General features: G+C 41.5%; 1 protein-coding gene across 11 annotated transcripts in view; it reads left to right on the top strand.

Annotated features, from left to right (window-relative positions):
* LOC145357784 (protein 4.1-like) overlaps window positions 1–25,495 on the top strand; it is a 204,977-nt gene that overhangs the window by 41,194 nt on the left and 138,288 nt on the right. For 7 of the 11 annotated variants that reach the window (XM_080211273.1, XM_080211272.1, XM_080211278.1 and 4 more), the window contains exon 1: window positions 17,378–17,489. The exons of the other annotated variants lie outside the window; for them this stretch is intronic. The gene's annotated coding sequence lies outside the window, so the exon portion shown is untranslated. Of the gene's footprint in view, window positions 1–17,377; window positions 17,490–25,495 lie in introns of those variants that run through there. 11 annotated transcript variants of the gene reach the window in all.

Genomic DNA, 25,495 nt, shown 5'->3' with positions numbered 1-25,495 from the left:
ATTGCCAAACCTTTGGGCATACTTTTAATTTTACTCTAAATTTACTCAACATTTCCTCTTCCTCAAATGTGCAAGTTATTTATCTTTTCAAACCTGCACTGAGGATTCAGTTAAACATAATGACGTTGGGTGGAGTGTTTAGAAGTTAAACTTCCTACACTCATTGCCTGTATAATTTAATGAACACTAACTCACAGGCCCAGTGTATACTGGTACTGACTGATGTGGCATCTAGCCAAATGAACTAGAGGCTGAATTTTCAGGTCAAAGGAGGTGGGCGGGGAATGAAAATACTCACAATGGTTGGTGTCCTGGATTTCTGAAGTTGCAATTTTCACTTGGACAAGCTCAATGAGATCTTACTGAGGGGCATATTAACTTGGGTGCACAGGTTGCATACGCTTTCTGGGACAAACCAGGTGAATGGAGGGTGGTTGGGGGAGAGGAGGGGGGGTTTGCAATCCCATGATCCCATCCAATCTATTAACCATGGCAATTCAGATTGTTAAAGAACTCATTGAGACCTTGTTAAGGGGTATGTTAACTGAGGGACATGTTAACTGGGATGCATGGGTTACAAGCACTTTCTGGGACAAACCAAGTGAATGGAAGTGGGAGCCGTGGCCACCTCAGGTGGATTCCATGAAAGGGTGAATAGTGCAGAGAGGAGCTCATTGGCACACTGGTGCCTTGAGGTCAACACAGATTGTGAGGAAAGTGATTAGTCAGTGCTCAAGCAGTGTGATAGGTCATCATTCTTCTAGCTTTGTGGCTCTGTGAGAAGAGGAGATGAGTCAGCCAAACACAATTGGTGAGCGCGAGGAAGGCAGTCGCTGGCAATTGGGGCATGACTCTCAGAATTTGGGCTCAGTAATAATGAAGAGTAGTTCCCTTTACACAACTTTCAGTTCCTTGGGAATTTGGAGGGACGAGAAGAGGGACAGAGAGCAGGAACAGCTCCACATCAACAGTGCTGGAACCTGTAAACTTCATCCTTTAATTTATGGAGGCCATACCCTCATAGTACCGATAAAGACAGCTACCTTAAGATGACTGAAAGCTAGTGATGCAGGAGATTGTGACGCTTCAGGCAATGGTCGTAGAGGTATGTGCCCTGGTTACTAAAGACCTCATAGCACTGCTCGCCATAGAATCTCTACAGTACAGAAGGAGGCCTTTTGATCCATTGAGTCTGCACCAACCACAATTCCACCCAGATCGTTTTCCCGTAACCAGGCACATTTACCTTGCTAATTCCACTGACACTAGGGTCAATTTAGCATAGCCAGTCAACCTAACCTGCACAACTTTGGACTGTGGGAGGAAAGTGCAAATGGAGAGAAAGTGCAAACTCCATGCAGACAGACACCCAAGGCCAGAATTGAACCCAGGTCTCTGGTGCTGTGAGGCTGCAGTACTAACCACTATGCCAGTGTGCCATCCTGCCAGGGGCCACAAAGGCACTTAGACTTTGAACTTCTTCACTTCTGGCTCCTTCTAAGAATCAACTATGGACCATTACTGCATGTCACTGATGTCTATTTGTAACAGCTGGTTAGTACATTTGTTGGGAATGCGAAAACTTCACAAATTGTATTTTTCTTTTAAAATATGTTAGGATGCTAATATTTGTACGCTTGAAAGGTTAAAAGTTTAACTTGGACCATCAACAAACATGCCTTCTCTAGGAAATCACATGATTTCAGCTATGACCACCATGGTATGGGATACAGGTTAGGGGGATGTGGAAAGATTTGGGAGTCAAGAGTTGTTTGTTTGATATACAATTATTTTAATTGATGTAAAAAATTGTTTTAAAGCGAAGGCTAATGATTTACTGGAAATCACCTGATAGAGGAGCTTTAAGTTTTGAACCTGTTGTTCTGCATCCAATTGTGGGAAATAAGCCAAGAAGGAAGGCTTTAACTCACTCACTCTCTCTCTCTCTCCTCTTTGCCTGGAATTGTGTGTGTGGTTATCAACCTGAACCCAAAGAACCCTCACGTGTATAACTTGTCTTCATTTGGAAAGCTGAAGTTAGAAGAATTGATCCAGCTGTGTATTTTCCTCCATTCCAAAGCTCCATTGGTGAGAACCTCCAACCTTCACATAAGGGAGTTCCACATCAACAGTGCTGAAACCCTGCAAACTTCATCCTTAATTTGTGGAGCACATCTCTGCAAAGACCCTGGATGGAATTTTCCCATCCTGCCCATCATGGAAATCAAAGTGGGACACAGACCATGCAAAGGTCTGTTGATCTTGGGCAGGATTTTCTGGTCTTGGGGTGAGCACAGTGGAAAATCCTTCCCCCTATCTGTTTTAGTCTGTGCTTGTTGGGGTATTTTTAAAAAGGGATAGATAGTCATACTTCTATAATGTGTTAACCAGTTCTTGCAGCTTGGTTTAGTAAAAAGTTTTGTTTTATAATAAATCAATTATTTAGAGTTTATTGAAAGAAAATTGGTTGAAGTTTCTTTTATCCTGGGTCTAATGGTAGCCATGGTAAATAATTGGCCATTTAGGTAAATGAAGTAAATTTTTAATCTAATGGTGTGACCTACAGAGCAGTGGAGCTAGATAAACTGTTCTCTTTACTCCCATCCTGGTTGCAGGCACAGAAGGTAGTGGGTTTCACCTCTGTCACTGAATTCCCTAAGCACAGGGCATCATCAACTACACCATATGTGGCCATCAAGACACCCAGTGACCGGCAACTGAGCTTCAGCAATAAGAAGGGCCTCCACACCCTTGATGTTCAACTGGTCTAGGGATCCCAACAAGAGCTTTCTGCACTTGTGTCCATTTCTCTGGCAGCAGCTATGATACCTTCATCTTCTGTCAATTCTGCATGCTCCTACCCAAACTTCATGGATGGATTCCAGGAAACAAGAGATACCCCTTGAAGAGATGGTTACTTACTCACTCTATGGGAATCCGAGAAACATGCAGAGATGTGCTACAACCAAAGCTATCTATTCATTAGTACAGCCATTGACCAGGTCATTGGACTTCTAGATGCAGTTCTAGTGCTTGGACTAGTTGGGTAGTGCCCTGCAAGGGTATCACTCATTGTAATTCTGCACTAGCCATAACCTGATCTTTCACAGAGTTGTGGAACTTGAAGACAGTGAAGCACTGGGTGGTCACAGCTCATTGGATGAAAAGGAGATGCAGGACATGAAAAAGAAGGATGTAGATGGACAATACAGAGGTTCCTGAGAAGTAACTAAGTGCTTGGGTACCTATTCCTCCCATCCTCAAGAGCAGTATGTGCTCTCATTTTCCTCAGCTGGTGTGTCTGAACAAAGAATCAAAAAACGTACAGCACACGAACAGATCCTTTGGCCCTCCAGGCCCATGCTGATCATGATGCCCCAACTAAACTAAACAAAACCTCTGTCCTTACTTGCACCATATCCCTGTATTCCCTCCCTCTTCATGTCTGCGGTTGGCTCAAGATCCAGAAAACTATCCTGAAGGCTGTGTTACACTTTCCATACTAGAGCAAATCATGTAACTGGACCTCTCGCACTATAGCTGACAAGTAGTGAGTACAGCATTGCCATCCCTGGCCTTGATGGGCAGCCTCCTATTCTTCCTCACATCCCTGAAGAGGTAATCCCCAGCGCTGTATCTATGAATCAAGGGGCTGCCATGCTCCAGGTTCCAGATTGCAGCCTCTCCTGAGACATCTTTCACGCAGACGGTAAAGCAGTGAAATGATAGACGCAACAAAAGTTGCCGTAGTCTGCCTAAATCAGGCTTGTATTTGCCTCTGTATCCATCCACCCTTATGTTTGCTAAGGCATTGTTGAACTCATCTTCAAGACAATTAAGGGCTGCCACAGTGAAACCGTGGCAGGATTTCTCTCTTGGGCAGGTTTGGGATCCAGAAATGGTCCCACCATCAATTACCCACCCTAGAAGGAAACGTCTGCCCCAGCTGTCTTTCAGTTTAGATTCTCTGTCAGTGTTGAATAAACTGATTTCCACCTGGGTGGTACTAGTACAATATTTGACTGGTAAATGCTGATGTAGCAGTAAAGTGCCTGGTGCTATAACGATATGACCTCAAGGGAAAATAGTGAAACAAGACCTGCGTATCTAAAAATAGGATAAAAATAAATTACTGCGGATGCTGGAATCTGAAACCAAAAGAGAAAATGCTAGAAAATCTAAGCAGGTCTGGCAGCATCTGTAAGGGGAGAAAAAAGCTGACGTTTCGAGTCCAGATGACCCTTTGTCAAAGCTGTGGAAGCATTTTATTTTTTGGCATCTGTAAATAGGTGCTGATTACCACCTCATCATTCCACACCTATCTAGGTCACTTTTTTTTATATTGGTGTCACAAGTAGGATTACATTAACACCGCATTAGAGTTACTGTGAAAATCCCCTAGTCGCCACACTCTGGTGCCTGTTCAGGTACACTGAGGGAGAATTTAGCATGGCTGATGCACCTACCAGCACATCTTTCGGACTGTGGGAAGAAACCGGAGCAGCTGGAGGAAACCCACACGGACACTGGGAGAACATGTAGACTCCGCACAGACAGTGACCCAAGCCAGAAATTGAACCTGGATCCTGGCGCTATGAGGCATGATGTGGAGATGCCGGCGTTGGACTGGGGTAAACACAGTAGGAAGTCTGACAACACCCAGTTTAAGTCCAACCGATTTATTTGATAGTAAACTCACAAGCTTTCAAGGTTAACCTCTTTGTCAGGTGAATGGAGAGGCTAGAACTCTCCATTCACCCGGCTATGATTGCAGTGCTAACTTATTCTTTCATGTGATAATAATGTAAGGCTCAATAGATCCCAGTTTCTTTGTCCCTTTTTTAAATATTGGCATTAAATCAGCTACTTTCTCATCATCTGGCACTAGTATTTCTAATTAATCCTCATAAAAAGAATGCCAGAGATGTAGGTTTTGATACGGACTTCTTAAAGTATTCTTTGTATGCAAATTTGGCCAATTGACTTGTGCCTTTTTGCTTCCTCAGCCCATAAGTGATTACATTATCTAAAGTTTCTATTTATTTTTGTACTTCCTCCACACCCTAGAAATTCAAATATCCACTTGTTTGTGAGCACAGAAAAGATTTTCTTAATATATTTGCTGCTGTGCGGCTACTTAGATCCCAAGTGTGTTGTACAATTTCCAGTGGCTTTACTAATTTATTTTAACCTGTTTGCTTTTAAAAACATTTATAACAATATTCACCTTTTCTTTTAATATTTCCTGCTTTGTTGTTCTAATTCTCTAGGAAATATATCTATTTTAAGCACCCAGTTTCTGCATCAAACTAGGGTTGCCAACTTTTCTTAGATATTTTTCGAGGGTTGAGTATATGACATCTGAACATGTAACACTGTTGCACAATTTGAGAACTTTATTGCAAAGCTTAGATTCTTATAGCATGGCACAGTGGTTAGCACTGCTGCCTCATAGTGCCAGTGACCTGGGTTCAATTCTATCCTTGGGTGACTCTGAAGTTTGCACATTCTCCCCATGTCTGTGTGGGTTTCCTTCAGGTGCTCTGATTTCCTTCCACATAGAACATAGAACATTACAGTGCAGTACAGGCCCTTCGGCCCTCAATGTTGCGCCAATTTGTGAAACCAATTTAAAGCCATCTAACGTACACTATTCTAATATCATCCATATGTTTATACAATTACCATTCGAATGCCCTTAATGTTGGCAAGTCCACTACTGTTGCAGGCAGGGCATTCCACGCCTTTACTACTCTGAGTAAAGAGCCTACCTCTGACATCTGTCCTATATCTATCACCCCTCAATTTAAAGCTATATCCCCTTATGCTAGCCATCTCCACCCAAGGAAAAGGGCTCTCATTGTCCACCCTACCTAATCCTCTGATCATCTTATATGCCTCTAGTAAGTCACCTCTTAACATTCTTTCTAACAAAAACAGCCTCAAGTCCCTCAGCTTTTCCTCATAAGACCTTCCCACCATACCAGGCAACATCTTGGTAAACCTCCTCTGCACCCTTTCCAATGCTTCCACATCGTTCCTATAATGCGGCGACCAGAACTGTACGCAATACTCCACATGCGGCCGCACCAGAGTTTTGTACAGTTGCAGCATGACCTCATGGCTCCGAAACTCAGTGCCTCTACCAATAAAAGCTAACACACCGTACGCCTTCTTAACAACCCTATCAATCTGGGTGCCAACTTTCAGGGGTCTATGCACATGACACCGAGATCTGTGCTCATCCACACTACCAAGTATCTTACCATTAGCCTAGTACTCTGTATTCCTGTTACTCCTTCCAAAGTAAACCACTTCACACTTTTCTGCATTAAACTCCATTTGCCACCTCACAGTCCAGCTCTGCAGCTTATCTATGTCCCTCTGTAACCTGCAACATCCTTCCACACTGTCCACAACTCCACTGACTTTAATGTCATCTGCAAATTTACTAACCCATCCTTCTATGCCCTCATCCATGTCTTTTATAAAAGTGACCAACAGCAATGGTCCCAAAACAGATCCTTGCGGTTCACCACTAATAACTGAACTCCTTTTGTGTAGAAAGGTGTGCAGGTTAGGTGGATTATGGTAAATGTATGGTATTACAGGGATCGAGCAGAGGGAAGAGCCAGGGTGGGATGCTCTTTCAGTGAGTCAGTACACATTCAGTCGGTGGGATGGCCTCTTTCTACAATATAGGGATTCTATGATTCTTTGCTTATGGTGTAGTGTTAGCAGTTATCAGGTGAGAAGTTTTGAGCACCAGTAGAATCAGTAACTGTTGAGGAGAAGATAATTGTTTGGTATGGAGGGTGATGATGGTGAGTTCCAATGAAGATGGTGGAGGGGTGGTGGGGACAGAGTGAAAAAAGGTAGCATTAACAAAGTAAACAGCTTGAATGATGTGCGACTAATGGTTTGAGATTTGGACCATTTAGATTTTGTCATTGTACAATGAGGTTGTTCTCCCTGAACTTCAGTCAGAGGTTTCAACTGCTGACAATGTTATTCCCACACCAATGCTTTCAACTTCAATTGAAAATCCTAGTTGCAGACAAACTAAAACTTGACAAATAGTGGTATTATAGGATATAGGAATTCATGAAATCAGCTGTAATTACACACCGTTTTATCAGCCTGGAAATGGTAGCTTTTGAGAAATAAACAATTACTTAGTGCTCTGTATGGAATTGAAGGAGGATGTGAAGTTCCCTGCTTCTATAAATTTGTACATTGTCATGGCTTACGTAATAACTTTTATATTACTTGTGCATCTAAGATTGCAACCAGAGAGCAAACCAATAGATAACAATTCACACTTTCTCATACCAAAGATCACAACATTCATGCCAGATACCCACAAACTCTTGCACTATCAACAGCTTTCTGCTGTACGAGTCTGGCCATTGGTACTGCTGCACTACTGTAACAGCCAGATAAAAAGCAAACTCATCTAATCAAGAGAATATTTTCTGTTGGACTGCTTTTTACAGTGCCTAGAGATCAATTCTCAACTCTAAGAAACTTACATATTGGCAGAATTGGCAACCTTTAAAAAGGACTCTCAGGTAGACGGCCAAACGTGGAGAACTGCTCCCTCTAAGAGAACACCCATGACTACACCAGTGTGACACGTTCCATTTTTCACACCGACCGATCTCTGGCCTCAGTAATTTAAGAACAGTTTTGTTTTGCAAGTTCAATCTCTTTATGAATCATGTTGGGACTCTTAACTTAGCTTGTATGGAACCTTTACAGCCTTTTGCATGAGATATTTATTTCGTCAGTGAGGCTGAGATTTCCAAGTGAAACATTTAGTGTATAATGCACTGCACCATCCAGTTAACATCTTTGCCACCCATCTCACCCTTGGCAGTTTTTCCATCTCCTTTATCTTGTTTTTATAATCTTTTTGGCTACAATGCTATTCATGATTGTTTTGCTTGTTTATCCTGCATTACTTCCATGGATCTTTTCCACCAATAACTACTTCATTCCTAGTTTTGTACTGTGCAAATTGTATTGCTAGACATGATTAATTTTGTTGCCTTTCTTTTTTCCCTTTGACAGTATGCTATCTGATGCAATTTCCTGAGCTCATTGCCTCTCAGTCTTCCTATCTAAAGTAGAATGTTTCTGTTGTATACATTTTCTTTGCTATCATAACCCTGACCTTCAACTCCACTGTATTTTGGACACTATAATATTGGTCACTCAAATATTTACTGTCTCTTACTGGATGTCAAGTGTGCTTGTGTGTGTTTTTAACCAATTGGTTCACATATTGATCCAGTACTGTGCAAGGTTTATGGGTGGGATTTTCAAGCCCCATCCACCTCAGTGACTTAAATATATTTAGCGAGGGAGCCTCCACCACTTCAACGGGCAGAGAATTCCAGAGATTCACCACACTTTGAGTGAAGAAGTTCCTCCTCAACTCCAATCTAAACTGCACCCCCCCCTTATCTTGAGGCTGTGCCCTCTAGTCCTGCTATTCTTTCTAAGCAGGAAGAATCTCTCCTACCTCTACCCTATCCATCCCTTTCATTATCTTATACGTCTCTGTAAGATCCCCCCCCTCATCCTTCTAAACTCCAACGAATACGGACCCAGTCTATTTAGTCTCTCTTCATAGTCCAACCCCCTCATCTCCGGTATCAGCCTAGTGAACCTCCTCTGCACTCCCTCCAAGGCCAAAATATCCTTGCGCAAGTGCGGCGACCAAAACTGCATACAGTACTCCAGCTGCGGCCTCACCAACGCCATGTACAGCTGCAGCAAAACCTCCCTGCTTTTATATTCTATCCCCCTCGCTATAAAGGCCAGCATACCATTCGCCTCTTTGATCACCTGCAGACTGGATTTTTGTGACTCATGCACAAGGACCCCCAGGTCCCTCTGCACCGTAGCATGCTGCAGCTTTTCGCCCTTTAAATAGTAATCCCTCCTACTATTATTTCTGCCAAAGTGGATAACCTCACACTTGCTAACATTATACTCCATCTGACAGGTCCTCGCTCACTCGCTCAGCCTATCCAGATCCCTCTGCAGACTTTCCACGCCCTCCACGCAATTTGCTTTTCCACTCATCTTCGTGTCATCAGCAAATTTCGTCACCCTACACTCAGCCCCCCTCCTCCAGGTCATCTATATAAATGGTAAATATCTGAGGCCCCAGCACCAATCCCTGCAGCACTCCACTAGTCACCAACCGCCAATCAGAATAGCACCCATTGATACCAACTCTCTGCCTCCTATTAGACAACCAATCCTCTATCCATGCTAACACCTTACCCCCAACTCCATGCCCCCTAACCTTCTGAAGCAACCTTTTGTGAGGCACCTTATCAAACGCCTTTTGAAAATCTAGAAACACCACATCTACCGGTTCCCCTCTGTCTACCGCACTAGTCACATCCTCATAGAAATCCAATAACTTCGTTAAACACGACTTCCCCTTAACGAATCTGTGCTGCGTCTGCTCTATCAAACTGTTCCTTTCTAGGTGCCTCACTGTTTCTTCTTTGATGATGGATTCAAGCATTCTTCCAACTACAGACGTTAAACTAACCAGCTTTTGTCTGCTACCTTTTTTAAACAGCGGCATAACATTAGCCATTTTCCAATCTTCCGGCACTTCCCCGGAATCCAGTGAATTTTGGTAAATAATCACTAAGGCATCCACTATCACCTCTGCCATTTCCTTCAGAACCCCGGGATGCATTCCATCCGGTCCTAGGGACTTGTCCACCATCAGTCCCATTAGTCTATCAAGCACTACCTCTCTAGTGACAGTAATCGCATTCAGGCCCTCAACTCCTACCATCCTTCTATCTTTAATATCCAGCAAACTATTCGCATCCTCCTCCATGAAGACCGAGGCAAAAAACTTATTTAAGGCCTCAGCCATTTCCTCATCTCCCACCACTAAATCCCCCCCTCTCATCCTCTAAAGGTCCAACATTCACTCTAGCCAGCCTCCTCTTTTTCATATATTTGTAAAAACTCTTACTGTCCTTTTTTGTCTTTAGAGCTAGTTTGGCTTCATAGTCTATCCTTCCTTTCTTTATCAACTTCTTAGTCATTCTTTGTTGATTTTTTAAACCTTTCCCAATCTTCTAATCGCCCACTACTTTTAGCCACTCTGAACGCATCAGCTTTTACTTTAATACTCTCCTTTATTTCCTTCGATAACCACGGCTGGTTATCCCTTCTCCTACATCCCTTCTTTACCGTCGGAATATATTTCTGCTGAGCACCGAAAAAGATCTCCTTAAAGATGCTCCACTGTTCCTCAGCTGTCCTACCAACCAATCTGTGCCCCCAATCTACATTTGCCAATTCCTCTCTCATCCTATCGTACTCCCCTCTGTTCAAACAGAAGACGCAGGTTCAGGACCCTACTTTCTCATCCTCCATCTGCATCAAATACTCAACCATACTATGATCGCTCGTCCCAAGAGGATCCCTCACAAGAAGATCCCTAATTCTTCCTGCCTCGTTACACAACACCAGATCTAAGATAGCTCGCTCCCTTGTAGGTTCCGTCACATACTGTTCAAGGAAACTATCCCAACAGCATTCCAAGAACTCTTCCTCAAGCCCACCGCATCTGACATGGGTCAACCAATCAATGTGCAGATTAAAATCCCCCACAATTATCGCCGTTCCATTTCTGCATGCATCATTTATTTGCTTGTTTATAGCCCACCCCACCTCTAAGTTATTTGGGGGCCTATAGACCACACTCACCAGCGTCTTCCTCCCCTTACTGTTCCTTACTCCACCCACAACAATTCCACGTTTTGCTCTTTGGAGCCTATATCTTCCCTTACTACCACCCTGATATTATCCTTAATCAACAGAGCTACCCCACCCCCTTTTTCGTCCTGTCTGTCCTTCCTAAACACTTGATACCCCTGGACATTCAGCTCCCAGTCCCTGTCACCCTGCAACCACGTTTCTGTAATGGCCACCAGATCATATCCATTTGTGCTGATCTGCGCCACCAGCTCATTCACTTTATTCCGAATGCTTCGTGCATTCAGGTAAAGTGTCTTTATACCAGCCTTTATCTGGACCTTATTTGAAGGAACGCTACTAACCTATCTCATGCTCCCTATTCCCTTTATTATTGGGACATCCTCAACATTTTCCCACACCCATACCCTCTCTTTTACTTTAGATATTGTAATTTCTCCCACCACTGCACCCTCCCCTGCCTAATTAGTTTAAAGCCCTATCCCACCTCTAGTCTCTAGTTGTGCCAGGAAACTCTCGTTGATTCTGAACCTTGGTCAATTTTTTCATCCAAATCTGTGTCACAAAAACTAAATTTAATACCATGAATACTGTCCCAGAGGGCAGGTCGCTATTGATTGAGTGTGGCATCAAGGAGCCCCAGCAAATCTGAAATCATTGGGAATCAGGGTAACTCCTCTGGGTAGGAGTTGTACCTAGTCGTACAAAGGATTGTTGGAGTTTGATTGTTGGGTTGTGATTGTTGGAGGTTGATCACCACTGTACCAGGCTATTGCTGCAGGACTTTCTCAAGAAAGTTTCCTAGTCCCAAGTATTTTCAGCTGCTTTGTCAATAACCTTTCCGCCACCACCATGCCGATGCTATAGTTAAGAAAGCCCACTAACTCCTCTACTCTCTCAGAAGACTAAGGAAATTTGTCATGTCCACTACAACTATCACCAACTTTTACAGATGCACCATAGAAAGCATTCTTTCTGGTTGTATTACAGCTTGGTATGGCTCCTGCTCTCTCCAAGACTGCAAGGAATTACAAAGGGTCGTGAATGAAGCCCAAACCATTACTCAAATCAGCCTCCCACTACTTATTGACACTGTCTATGCTTCCCACTGCCTCAGAAAAGCTGACAGCATAATTAAGTACCCCATGCAGCCTGGATATACTCTCTTTCATCTTCTTCCGTCAGGGAAAAAAATACAAAATTCTGAGGACACGTACCAACTGACTCAAGAACAGCTTCTTCCCTGCTGCCATCAGAATTTTGAATATACCTACCTTATGTTAAGCTAATCTTTCCCCACACCCTAGCTATGATTGTAACACTACATTCTGCACTCTTTCCTTTCCTTCTCTATGTATGGTATGTTTTGTCTGTATAGTGAGCAAGAAACAATAGTTTTCACTATATACGAACACATATGACAATTAATAAATTAAATCAAATGCTGTCTGACCTACTGAAATGTGTCTGACATTATCTACGAATCATTCCATTATACTAATATAGGTTTTGGGATAATGCTACTGCAAATCATGGCTCTATGTGCCATAGGAAACAAGCTTCAGTTGTTAGAGTGCTTACTACATTGCATGCATGTATCACTCCACCCCATGAACACATTCTTCTTTCATTAACGCATTCAGTATTTTAGTACATCAGTTCAGCATTAATTTAATTCAAGGATTTAAATTCTCATCTCAACGTTCATAACTTTGGGATACCCCTGTGTAGTACTCCTGAAATGCAATTTCTGTTGTAATTTGGGGAACTGTAGCACAGTGGTGGCAAGGTGGCACAGTGGTTAGCACTGCTGCCTTACAGCACCAGGGACCCTGGTTTGATTCCTGGGTTGAGTCACTATCTGTTTGGAGTTTGTATGTTCTCCCTGTGTCAGCATGGATTTCCTCTGCGTGCTCCAGCTTCATCCCAGAATCCAAAGATGTGTGGGTTAGGTGTATTGGGCTATGCTAAGTTCTCTCTCTGTGTATCCGAACAGGCACCAGAATGTGGGGATTTTCACAGTAATTTCATTGCAGTGTTAGTGTGACTAATAAATAAACTACTGCCTCAGTGCCAGGGACCCAGATTCACTTCTGGCTCCAAGTGACTGTGTGGAATTTGCATAGAACATAGAACACAGAAAAACTACAGCAAAAACAGGCTCTTTGGCCCACAAGTTGCGCCTAACATATCCCTACCTACTAGGCATAGCTATAACCCTCTATCTTACTAAGTCCCATGTACTTATCCAAAAGTCTCTTAAGAGACCCTATCGAATCCGCCTCCACCACCACTGCTGGCAGCCGATTCCAGGCACCCACCACCCCTCTGAGTGAAAAACTTACTCCTGACATCTCCTCTGTACCTACTCCCCAGCACCCTAAACCCGGGTCCTCTCGTGGCATCCATTTCAGCCCTGGGAAAAAACCTCTGAGAATCCATTCGATCAATACCTCTCAACATCTTATACACCTCTATCAGGTCATGTCTCATCCTTCGTCCTCAAAGGAAAAAAGACCGAGCTCTCTCAACCTATCCTCATAAGGCATGCCACCTAATCCAGGCAACATCCTTGTAGATCTCCTGTGCACCTTTTCTATGGCTTCCACATCCTTCCTGTAATGAGGCGACCAGAACTGAGTACAGTACTCCAAGTGGGGTCTGACCAGGGTCTCATACAGCTGCAGCATTACCTCCCGACTCCTAAACTCAATTCCACGATTGATGAAGGCCAGTACACCATACACCTTCTTGACCACATCCTGTACCTGCGAAGATGATTTGAGCGTCCTGTGAACCCGGATCCCAAGATCCTTCTGATCTTCCACACTGCTAAAAGTTTTACCCTTAATATTATATTCCGTCATCCCATTTGACTTGCCGAAATGAATCACCACCCACTTGACTGGATTGAAGTCCATCTACCATTTCTCCTATCTATGTCTTGTTGCAACTTCTGACATCCCTCCAAACTATCCACAACACCTCCAACCTTTGTGTCATCGGCAAACTTACTAATCCATCCCTCCCCTTCTTCATCCAGGTCATTTATAAAAATCACAAAGAGCATCCACAATCTTCCGATCCTCTGGAACCTCTTCCGTCTCCATTGATGATGTAAAGATCATCGCCAGAGGCTCTGCAATCTCTTCCCTCGCCTCCCACAGTAACCTGGGGTGCATCCATCTGGTCCCGGCGACTTAACTAACTTGATGCTTTTCAAAAGCTCCAACGTATTCTTTTTCTTAATGTCAACATACTCAAGCTTTTCAGTCCACTGCAAGACTACACTACAACCACCAAGATCCTTTTCCACTGTGAATATGTTCTCCTCGCATCTGCATGTGTTTCCTCCCACAGTTCAAAGATGTACAGGTCAGGTAGATTGGCCATGCTAAATTGATCCTTTGTATTAGAGGGATTAGTAGGGTAAATATATGGTGTTATGCGGATAGGGTCTGGGTATGATTGGTATCAGTGCAGGTTCAATTGACTGGCCGCTTTCTGCACTGTAGGGATTCTATGATTCTAACTGCAACAGCTAATCTGGTTCTGCAAACAGGAGTGAAAAAATGACCAGACATCCAGCTGATGTGGTATTGGTTGAAGGATAACTATTGGCCAGGACGATCCCTGCTGATCTTCGAATAGTACTATTACATTGCTTAGGTCCTTGAGAGCGCAGTTGGAACCTCCGACAGAGTGCAGTGTTTCCTCAGCAATGCTTTAACCTACTACACCTGGATTTTGTGTTCAAGTCTCTGAATACACAACCTTGTGACGTGTTAATGAAAGGTAATGCAAAGCAGAAACACCATAGTGTTATTCAACATTCATGACTGAGTTAGTTAACATGTAAGAGACATGACTGATTTATGCTGCATATTTCTGTTACTTCATTTTATAAAGTGTTCCATACTGGAAAGAATAGTTAGCCACTCCATGACTAATTATAAAGAAATGTTGCATACGCAATATTTCTATCAATGGTTGACAGTGGGATATTCGTTTGAAATGAAAGTTTGGATTTGGTTTTACTTGTAGAACTTTAGAATATGGCCAGAGGGAAAGGAGTATGAAATAGATTTGGTTTTTTTTTCAGAAGGCATATTGGAAGATCAAATAAATTTTCCTTGTTTTTGGGGAGCAACCTAATTGCTCAGCCTGTTATTTGGACTATTTTTATGACTGGCTAATTAAGGAAGGAAATTATGTATTCATTGGGATATTGCCTGTACACAGCAGGACCTGTGCTTAACCCTTTCCCTATCCAGTGTTTCAGTGGATTCTGTGGCAGGCAACCAATGGCATGGTGGAAATAAACTACTGTGGTAGGTTGTGTTTTTTAAAACAAATATGTATTAGGCAGTTAAATAATTGCAGGTGATTCTGGTTTGGGATAAATAACTTATTGGGCACTTGAGATTCTTTTGGTTCTACATGAATGTCATTTAATTTGATTGCTGTGTAAATCAGATGTATTGTTCAAATAACCTAGGCTCTTACTTAAACATCAGTGAATAAAATAATGAAGATTGAAGATTATATAATTTGAGAATCCAGATCGACATAGCTATGGAATATTTCGTGTTGTGGTTTTATTAATGTGCTGTAATTTTGTTTTCCCATTATTGGTAATTATCAATGTGTTGTAGTATTTTTCTTTAAAATCATAATGTTTTTGTCAATAGCCAAATTAATGGACAATAAATTTTAATTGAAGAACGCTTTCTCGTGAGCCCCCTGAAAAACTAAATATTTAAATATTTACATTATTATGGCTATTCTTGAAGCCAGTTTCAAATGTTTATCACCAACATTTTAACTTGGTTTTTAAGAGAGTTTGTTTTTCACATTTCAATGTGACAGTTTAAATACCAAAGCCAATACAGGTAAAAAAATAAGTAATTAAACAATAGTATGGGTAAATAATTTATTGTCGATCTAACAGTAGTAGAATTGTGAAAATTGTGGCATTTTTCTTTCTTACAGGAATTTCTGTTTCATATTTGAACCCTTTCAGCTGGATTTTTAAATGTGAATAGTGGAAATAATACTGTAGACATTTGAGCAATTTAGAATTTTTTTCTCTGCTTCATTTGTGTTTTTCCTCTGTCCTCTAAGGCTCTGACTTATGTTGGAGTACAATTCCAAGGGTATAGGTAGCCCTCTGAAACAACCCGCAAGCCAGTGACAGTGAGTAAACTATTTAACTGCTGGGGCATCACATCTGAACCAGAACTTATTCTCACAACAACATGTACACATGTTGTGTCCCGCAGATGTCACTAGGCTGTAATTGAGACTGGCAGCTCTGGCTGATTTCTTTCTACCCCTCTTCTGTGTTCAAGGCTCCTAAGAAATATGACAACTGAATTGCTATCCTGGTGGAGATCAGCTGATGCACAAATCGGAGCAGAAGATTTAAGTAGTGGTGTTACTGCAGTATTGAATAGAATGTGACCATATTTTCTCCAGTCTTTATAGAGATCTGTTATTGCAAATACAGTCCTCTCTCGCATCAATTGTAAAGACTAGGGAGTAATTTCATCGCCATCTTCGTACTGCTGTGATCCTCATTGCTATGGTAACTGCTTGGTCTTCTAAAAGCAGATGCTATGTTTGCCTTTTTCTCTCCAGCCCTTGCTGCAGTACCACACAGCTGTTCAATTTTTGCTTTATTGTCCTGCCATCTCTCGCCGCTCCCGACTGGTGAACTCGATACACTCCAATTAATGTTTAAAAGAATATTTTCTTTAGCTGAGAGCGATTGTTAAGCCCCGGATATACTGGTATTTTAGTCAATTACAATTTTTCATTGTTCTGCATTGGAGCTGATAAATCCAGGTTGCTCTCAATATCCAGTTCCATTATATTGTTAAATATAGATGTCTCAGATCAATAATGAACTAATCTGATCATACATTTATTTATATTACGGGTGACTGTGCCGCTGTGAGCTAAACCCCAAGATTAAAGCACATTGGCTGTTTATTGCTGCCTAAGTTTACTTGATTTTAAAAATGCGCGTTTGTAAATGGATGAAGATGTTGAAATGATCAGCCCTGTGGTCGGTGTGACTTACGCTCATTCGCCAAGCGGAAGAATAAAGGATCGGCATTTTTGTGGGGTACAGGAGACTAACAGTTGGTCGTCTGGCATTACAGTTCAGACAGGATGGGGTCAGCAAAAAAATCAAAGCAAAAATAGTGGACAGTTTGGCAGCAATCGTCAAATGTCTTTATTGTTTAAAAAGATGTATAAATATTTAATGGAAGACCGTATATAGGATGGTTTTTACAGGAGTAATTTAAACATTAAGACAACTTTTTTTTGAACCAATCTTGGTAGGCAAGGTGGAACCCGAGCAGTGACACCTGGTGTGGGAGGTGCTGGATTATTATTGTGCTACGTTTCTGAGCTGTTGACATACACTGATCCAGGTTGCTCAGGGGGTGCACTGCCTGCTGTTGTTTGGCATGCTCCACACTGTTCTATCTTTTGCTCAGTGATTGGGTACAAGGTGAGTTAGGTTAATATGATTGGCGCGTTTGAGTCACTAGCTCGGTGTTTTACATACTCTGACCCACCCACAACAGAAACTGATACTTCCCATGAGTTTGGAGCTTACGTACGATATGTACATTGTATGAGTGAAACGTGATTTTCAGGATTCTTGTATGCTTTCCTTGTTCTTTTGAACCTGTTTCGTTTTGCAAATCAAGGTGAGTTGCTATGAATTTTGCTTTGCATTTTGAGCATTTTCCTTATTAATTCTAGTACTTTGTGATGATTTTAAAACAGACGCCATTTTGCATTGAGGTATTAATTGTGTAGATTCAATGAAGCATCTTTGAAACAGGTTCTTCCGAGTATAAGCTGTTTACTAGTTAGAATATTTATTTTTATTTTGAATAATTTTGTCTTTTCTATTAAAGAAATATTCTTACCTTTAATATTTCTACGTTCTGGCGATGCACTCGTTACCATGTCTAAACTTCTACCTGGTTTCTGTAAATGTAGTATTTAAAACATTTGTACTCAGGACTTGTCACTATCAAATACAATCAGAACGCTAACTGTAGTTACTGCCATTGCATCCGTTACCGTTCTGGCTGTGAATCAGTTTATTTATTTCTAACAATTGTATATCCTTGCACAAACAATGAACTTTAGCTGTTGATACTGGGCAGGGCAAATCACGCTTCCTATGTATATAAACTTTAAAAAAAATCTATTGTTTGGGAACGTGACGTGTTGCAACTGGTCAGTGTGATCAGTGCAGGGGTCCTCCTTTGTCTCCGTTCCTTTTGTGTTTGCTGCCTCTTGCTGTCTGGGGAGGAGGAGGAGGAGGGGGTGGGGTGGCTTAATTAGGTGTTTGTTGCCTTTTGAACTGCCGTCTTAACGGCGTCTTTCTTGTGGGATTTATATTATTTTGGCATCCAGATTTCAGTAGTCTGTGCTTATAAGATTTGTAGGTGGTGCACTGTTATAATTTAAAGATCATAGTTAAGTACATTATCTTGAGGTTGACTTCAAAAAACACATGCATTGTGGAGAAGCCCACTAATGCAGTACACTGCTCTATTTAAAAATATGTTTATAAACTTTGAACCATATCTAAGAATAGCATATTATATTGAATGAATTTCACCTGGAAACTGAAGACATTTTCTGACTTTTGGGATGTACATTTATTACTACATGCAAATTGTGCTCCCATTGCACCAGAACCTTTTTTTTAATCCATTGCTAACATTTTAGTATATGTTCATTTCACCATATATCATGCTGCCAAATGCTGCCTAAAAATCTCAAGGGTCAAATTTCTATTGGTGGTAATAGTGAAGTATAGGCAGAGTCTGTTCAGCCAGTGCTAATGATTGGGGATTTTTTTTGATTTGAATGGGTTACACTCAAAGCTAGTTATGTTCATGTTTTCCACAATCTTTCAGTCTGGTTCTAGACCTTGTTTGTTCCAGTCAGCCTATGCTCATAGCCAGTCAAAATTGATTATTCTGCCCATTGCACTGGTATTGGAAGGCTCTTCAATTTGCATTTTAAGTGCACAGAAACTACAAAATAGAATAGTTATGTTACAGAAGGAGGTGATCGGACCAGCAATTTGCAGGAGCAATGCAGCTAGTTTCATTCCCCTGTTCTCCGTGACCTCGCAAATTTTCCCTTCCAAGTTTCTTCTTGAAAGTCATAATCTGCCTCTACAGCATCTTCGGGCAATGCAATTCAGATCATAACCATTAGCTGTGTTTTTTTAAGAAACAACTTCTCTCTCCTGTCACCTTTGCTTCTTTTGTCAATCACCTTAAATCAGTATCCCCTGGTCCTCAACCCTTCCATTAATGGGAAGAGTTCCTCCTGTGTAGACCCTGCTTGATATTTTGAACACATCTATAAAGACTGTTATAATTCAGGTCAGAAACTCCACAGTGTTTTATGAAGTCTAACTAGATCATAACTTTTGCACTTTGAATTGGTTAGGGTAAGCAAGAGATATTTCACTTCAGGAATGATTCAAATGACCCACGAGAGAGCTTTTATCAAGCAAAGTTTATTTAAGAATACAGTTAACATATATGGAAAGAAAATTAGCAATTTCTTTTACCAATTACAAACAAGAGAAAAATAATTATGATACAGTATCAACTTTAAAGCAAAATACCGTTCCAATGAAACAAGTCCCATAAACAAAACCTTTAACACAGCAAAGACTAATACTCACATGATACTGGAATTTAGTCCTTTGACTGAATGCTGCAATTCTTTTGAGGCACGCATAGAGAAGCTTGGAGTCAGAACTGCTTCAGTCCTTTGCTTGGAGAATTGAAACTCTGACTTCTCAGCCTTGTAACTTCTAGCAGCCTTCTGAATACACCCAGAACAGTTTGAAGTCAGAACAGCTTCCTAGAACACCAGGGAGAGAGAGATTCTAGGCAAGTCTACTACCAACAGCAGATTTTCCACTCCAGGAAAGCAAGAAGCCTTGCTTTCAGCAAACCAGCAGAATTTTCAATATCAGAGAGAGAGAGATTAACACTGCTTTCAATTTGATGTCCACTCTCTTCTAAATTAAAACTGAAAATGAATCCTTATATTTTTTTCCTAGGGAGGAACCATCTGACTTTGACTTGTCAATCAATCTTCCCCCTCACAATGCAAAGTCATAAAAGATCCCAGAGTAAAAATAAATAAAACCCCATTAAAGTAGCAATAAAAGGACTTCTAGCACACCGGCCAGCAACAGTGGGAAAAAAAACTTGGAAGGTCTGCTTTCAACTGCAGAGAACAAAAAAAAATTCTTAAAGGTACACTAACGCTACAAGCCTCCTCACAACCTTCCCTACTGAAAGGAGAAGAATCACAGTTTTTACAATATATTCATGTAAATGCAGTCTCTCATTCCTGGAACTCTTTCTAATGAAATCTTTTCAGCACCCCCTCAAGTTTTCAATTCTGACAATGAACTTCAGAAGGGTGAGGACATAATATTCCAATTGCATTTGAACTAGTGTCTCATAAAGGCTCATCATAAGTTTCTTTTGTACTCTTTCTCATCCCAATTTATAAAACTCTTTTTTAAAATTACTTTCTCTACTAGTAGGCATGTTTTAAGATTTTCATTTTAAAAATTATTTGAGCTGGTTAGGTGCATTGGCCATGCTAATTCTCCCTCCAGGCACTGGAGTGTGGTGACTAGGGGATTTTCATACTAATTTCATTGCAGTGTTAATGTAAGCCTACTTGTGAAACTAATAAATAAAATTTAAATAGACACCTTGATTTCAGACCTCAAACAGCAGCTGGAGTCATTATGATGTATCCACAAGCCTGAGAGCTACGTGGACAGTATGTTCAGAGAGGTGGTGACACAGTTTAGGATCCTGGAGGGAGCGAGGGAATGGGTGACCTCCCGGTAATCCAAGAGAACTAGGCAGGTAGTACAGGATTCCTCTAGGGCCCTGCTCACAAATTGGCTTGCAGTTTAGAAAGCTGATTTCTCAGATGAGTGCAGTCAGAGCCAAGTTTGTGGCATCATGAGTTGATTGGCTGTACAGGAGGGGAGGCAGAACAATTGTGATAGGGCATTTGTTAGTTAAGGGAACGAAAAGACATTCCTGTGGCCTTAAATGTGACCCCAGGATGATGTGTTGCCTCCCTGGTGCCAGGGTCAAAAATGTCAGAGTGGCAGCAGCATATTCTTCTGGGGGAGGATGAACAGCCAGAGGCTGTGATCCACATTGGTCCCAATGACTGGAGCAGAAAGGGGGAGTGTGATGCTACAATCAGAATTTAGCAGGACTCCAAATATAGCAATCGTTCAGAGTGCCAGGTGTGAGTGAATACAAAAGTAGGATGATAATGCAGATTGAATGCCCTCCTGGAAAGATAGTACAGGAGAGAGGACTTCAGATTTCTGAAACCAAAAGACAAAATGCTGGAAAAAAATCAGCAAGTCTGGCAGCATCTGCAAGGAGAGAAAAGAGCTGATGTTTCGAGTCCCAGATGACCCTTCGTCAAAGCAGATTTCTGGACTGGTTGTGGGGCAGCTAGCACTCTGTCCAAGCTGCACTTGGACAGAGTTTTGACTGAGTTCTTTGCAGTACATTTTACTAATGCTGTTGGGAGAGCTTTAAACTAACTCACTGCAAGAAGCAAGAGAAGATATTTGAAAGGAATACCAAGGTGCACAAAATACTACGAGCGACAGCGCGGGTAGAGGGAATGGTGAGTTAATAGGTGGAATTGGAGGAAGGGAAAAAGTAATGAAGTCCAAATCAGGATTACCGTGCGTGTGTATGAATGCACAGAGGACTGGAAAAAAGGTTGGTGAGTACAGGTGCAGAATGCCATGCAAAATATGACGTGTGACAATAACAGAGACCTGGCTCAAGGAAAGGCATTTCTGGATGTTGAATATTCCTGACTACATCATACTCAGAAGGATATGGCTGGCGGTACTGGTTAAGGAGAGTGTTGCAGTGTTGAAGAAAGAGGATGCCCCAGAGGGTTTATGGACAATATCAATTTGGTTAGCGCTAAGGAGCAAAGAATACAATTACATTACTTGGTGTAGTCTATAAATCACCAACTAGCAAGAAGGATGTAGAGGAACAAATATGCAGGGAAATTACAGAATGATGCAATGTTATAGAGTTAATGGGAGACTTTAATTACCCATATGTAAACTGGAATAGTGTTAGTGTAAAGAGTGGAGAAGGCCAAATGTTCCTAGACATGTTCAGGAAAATTCTCTACAACAGCATGTATCCAGTCCAACGATGCACTGTTGGACCTGGTTCTTGGAAATAAGTTGTGCCAAGTACATAAGGTGTCAATGGGGAACATTCAGGAGATGGAGCTTATTGTAGCATAAGGTTTAAGATAATGGTGGAAAAAAAAATTGGCAATTAAGAGTAGGAATAATTAATTGTGGGAAGGTGAACTTAGAGGCAAGCATGCCTCAGTGACTATTGTCCGATGGCTCTGACATCCATCATTATGAGGTGCTTCGAAAGGGTAGTCATGGCACGAATCAATTCCAGTCTCCTGGATTCACTACAGTTTGCCTACTGCCGCAATAGGTCCACAGCAGACGCCTGCACTCGACCCTGGAACATCTAGATTACATGACAGCCATGTCAGACTCCTATTTATTGACTACAGCTTAGCCTTCAACACCATTATTCCCATGAAGCTCATCTCCAGACTCCATGGCCTGGGCCTCGGCACCTCCCTGTGCGACTGGATCCTGAACTTCCAAACTCGTAGAGCACAACACCTCCTCCTTGATCATTCTCAACACCAGTGCCCCACAAGGCTGTGTTCTCAGCCCCCTACTATACCTCTAATACACCTATGACTGTGTGGCCAAACTCTGCTCCAGTTCAATTTTCAAGTTTGCTGACAGCACCACCATTGTGGAACAGATTCCCAACAATGACGAGACAGAGTATAGGAATGAGATAGAGAGTCTGGTAAACTGGTGTGGCCACAATAATCTCTCCCTCAATGTCAGTAGAATGAGGGAGGTTGTCATCGACTTCAGGAAGCGTAGAGGAGAACATGCCCCTGTCTACATCAACAGGGACTATGTAGAGAGGATCGAGAGCTTCATGTTTTTAAGTGTCCAGATCACCAACAGCCTGTCCTGGGCCTCCCATGCTGACACTATAGTTAAGAAAGCCCACCAACGCCTCTACTTTCTCAGAAAACTAAGGAAATCTGGCATGTCAGCTACAACCCTCATCAACTTTTACAGGTACACCATAGAAGATGTTCTTTCTGGTTGTATCACAGCTTGGTGTGGCTCCTGCTCGGCCCAAGATTGCAAGAAACCACAAAATGTTGCGAATGTAGCCCAATCCATCACTCAAACCAGCCTCCCATCCATTGACTCCATCTACAGATCCCCTCTGCCTTGGCATCCCGGACATTCTCTCTTCCACCACCTTGTGTTGGGAGAAAGATACAAAAGTCTGAGGACATGTACCAACCGACTCAAGAACAGCTTCTTCCTGGCTGCTGTCAGACTTTTGAATGGATCTATTTTGCATTAAGTTGATTGTTCTCTACACCCTAGCTATGACTGTTACACTACATTCTGCACTTTCTCCTTTCCTTCTCTATGAATGGTATGCTTTGTCTATATCGTGCACAAGAAGTAATACTTTTCACTGTATGCTACTACATGTGACAATAATAAATCAAAGAACAGAGCTGGGCCAGCTAGACTGGAACAAAAGGTTGTCTGGAAAGGGTTACCTTTAAAAAAGGAATGGCTCGGACACAGTCAAAAGGCAAACACAGCCAGAACTCCCTGGCTGAGAAAAAAGCTAGAAATCAAGATAAAGAAGAAAAGGTTACAGTTGTCAAGTAGAAAATACAAGTGAGAACCAAAAGGAATATAGAAGATTCAGAGGGGAAGCGAAAAAGAGCATTGGAGAAGTAAAGAGGGATTATGAGGAAAAACTGGCAGCCAGCATAAAAAGGAATCTTATAGACATATAAATAGTAAAGCGTGGTAAAAGAAGTAGTGTAGATTAGGGACGTAAAAAAAAAATTACACATGGAGGCAGTAAGCATGGCTGAGATATTTATGAACGAAGTAGATGCTATCCAGGCCATGGTGACAGAGGAGGAGACTCACTTGAAAGGTTCAAAATTGATGAAGATGAAATGTTGGATAGACAATGGGACAATGGGTACTTCAAGTTAATGTGCCAGGACCTGATAAGGTGCATCCAAGGATATTGAAAGAAGTGAGAGTTGAAATGGCAGGAGCACTAGACATTATTTTTCAGAGGAGGTACAAGAGGGCTGTGCTGCAAGCATTACACTCTTCATCAAAAAAAAGGTTGTTAGGACAAGCCCAGCAATTACAGACCAGTCAGTTTATCTTCAGTGATGGGGAAGCTTCTATTAGCAATTAGTTAAGTTCTACTCGTAGTCACTGGAAAAATGTGGATTGATTGGGAAGAGCCAATGTGGATTTCTAAAGGGGAAATCATGTTTAAATAACTTGCTGGACTTTCTTGCAAAGATAAGAGAGGGTTAATGAGGAAAATGTTGTCGATTTTGGTGTACATGGACTTGCAAAACGCATTCATTAGAGTGCCACACAACAGACTTGTGAGGAAAGTTATAACTCTTGGAATAAAAAGGACAAGCAACAGTGTAGATATAAAATTGGCTGAGTAATTGGTGACAGAGTATTAGTTAATGGATACTTTTCAAGCTGGAGGAATGTTTGTAATTGTGTTCCTCAGGGGCCAGTATAGGGGGACCTTTGTTTTTCCTGATTTTTCTTAGTGATCTGTGTGCAGGGGGAAATTTCAAAGTCTGTGGAGGACCCAAATCTTGGAAGTATTGTAAACTGTGTGAAAAGGATAGTATAGAACTTTAAAAGGACATAGCCAAGTTGGTGGAGTAGGCAGATAGGTGGCAGATGAAATACTCTTAAATGCACCAAGGAACATTTTCTACTGGGGGGAAAAAAATGCCCAATTTTGCTGGCTTATGGAAGTTTTGATACTTGTAGTGGGGGTGGTGCAATTTTTTGAATGTACCCTAAACAGACATTCTGTCTCTCTAATATCTTAGCATTTGACAGTTGTTATATGTGTCTGTTGTACAGCAAGCAATATAGCTAACTTAACATTCCTCGTGAGTAATGTGTGAAAACATAGGCAGCAATCAAGATTTGTTTATCCTCTTCCCATACAATTTAAATTCCAGAGCTAAGAAGTCCCATATAAGTCAACATGTTTCAATATTGTCATATTATTCTTAATTTATCACCTTGACTTCCTACCACTATAAGTGCCAACTTTGTCAATCTGTAACCAACAGTACTTCACCTTAGTGTATATACAAGTCAAAGTAGAAGCATTCCACATTGCTTACATTTTATTACAATGGCAATATCAGCTATGATTAATGTACTCATCCTACAAGAGCAATAAAGATGAAAAAAATGATGGGGTTGATACACTGTTTAAAGCCAATGCACTGTTTATATGAGCTATATATATTGTCTCAATTAATGACTCATACAGAGAAAGTTATTTTGTTTGCTGTGTCATCACAAACACTTAATTTACCTATGCTATACTCATTGGACTTTAAAAGAATAAGAGTTTATCTTATTGAAAAAAATCCTGAAAGGATTTGATAGGCTAGATACTGGGTGGATGTTTCCACTTGTGGGAAAGAC

The sequence above is a fragment of the Carcharhinus amblyrhynchos genome, chromosome 24, assembly GCF_965287045.1.
Source record: "Carcharhinus amblyrhynchos chromosome 24, sCarAmb.v2.hapA, whole genome shotgun sequence".
Taxonomy (NCBI): Eukaryota; Metazoa; Chordata; class Chondrichthyes; order Carcharhiniformes; family Carcharhinidae; genus Carcharhinus; species Carcharhinus amblyrhynchos.
Note: the sequence above shows the minus strand (reverse complement) of the source record. Positions and strands in the feature narration are given on the sequence as shown.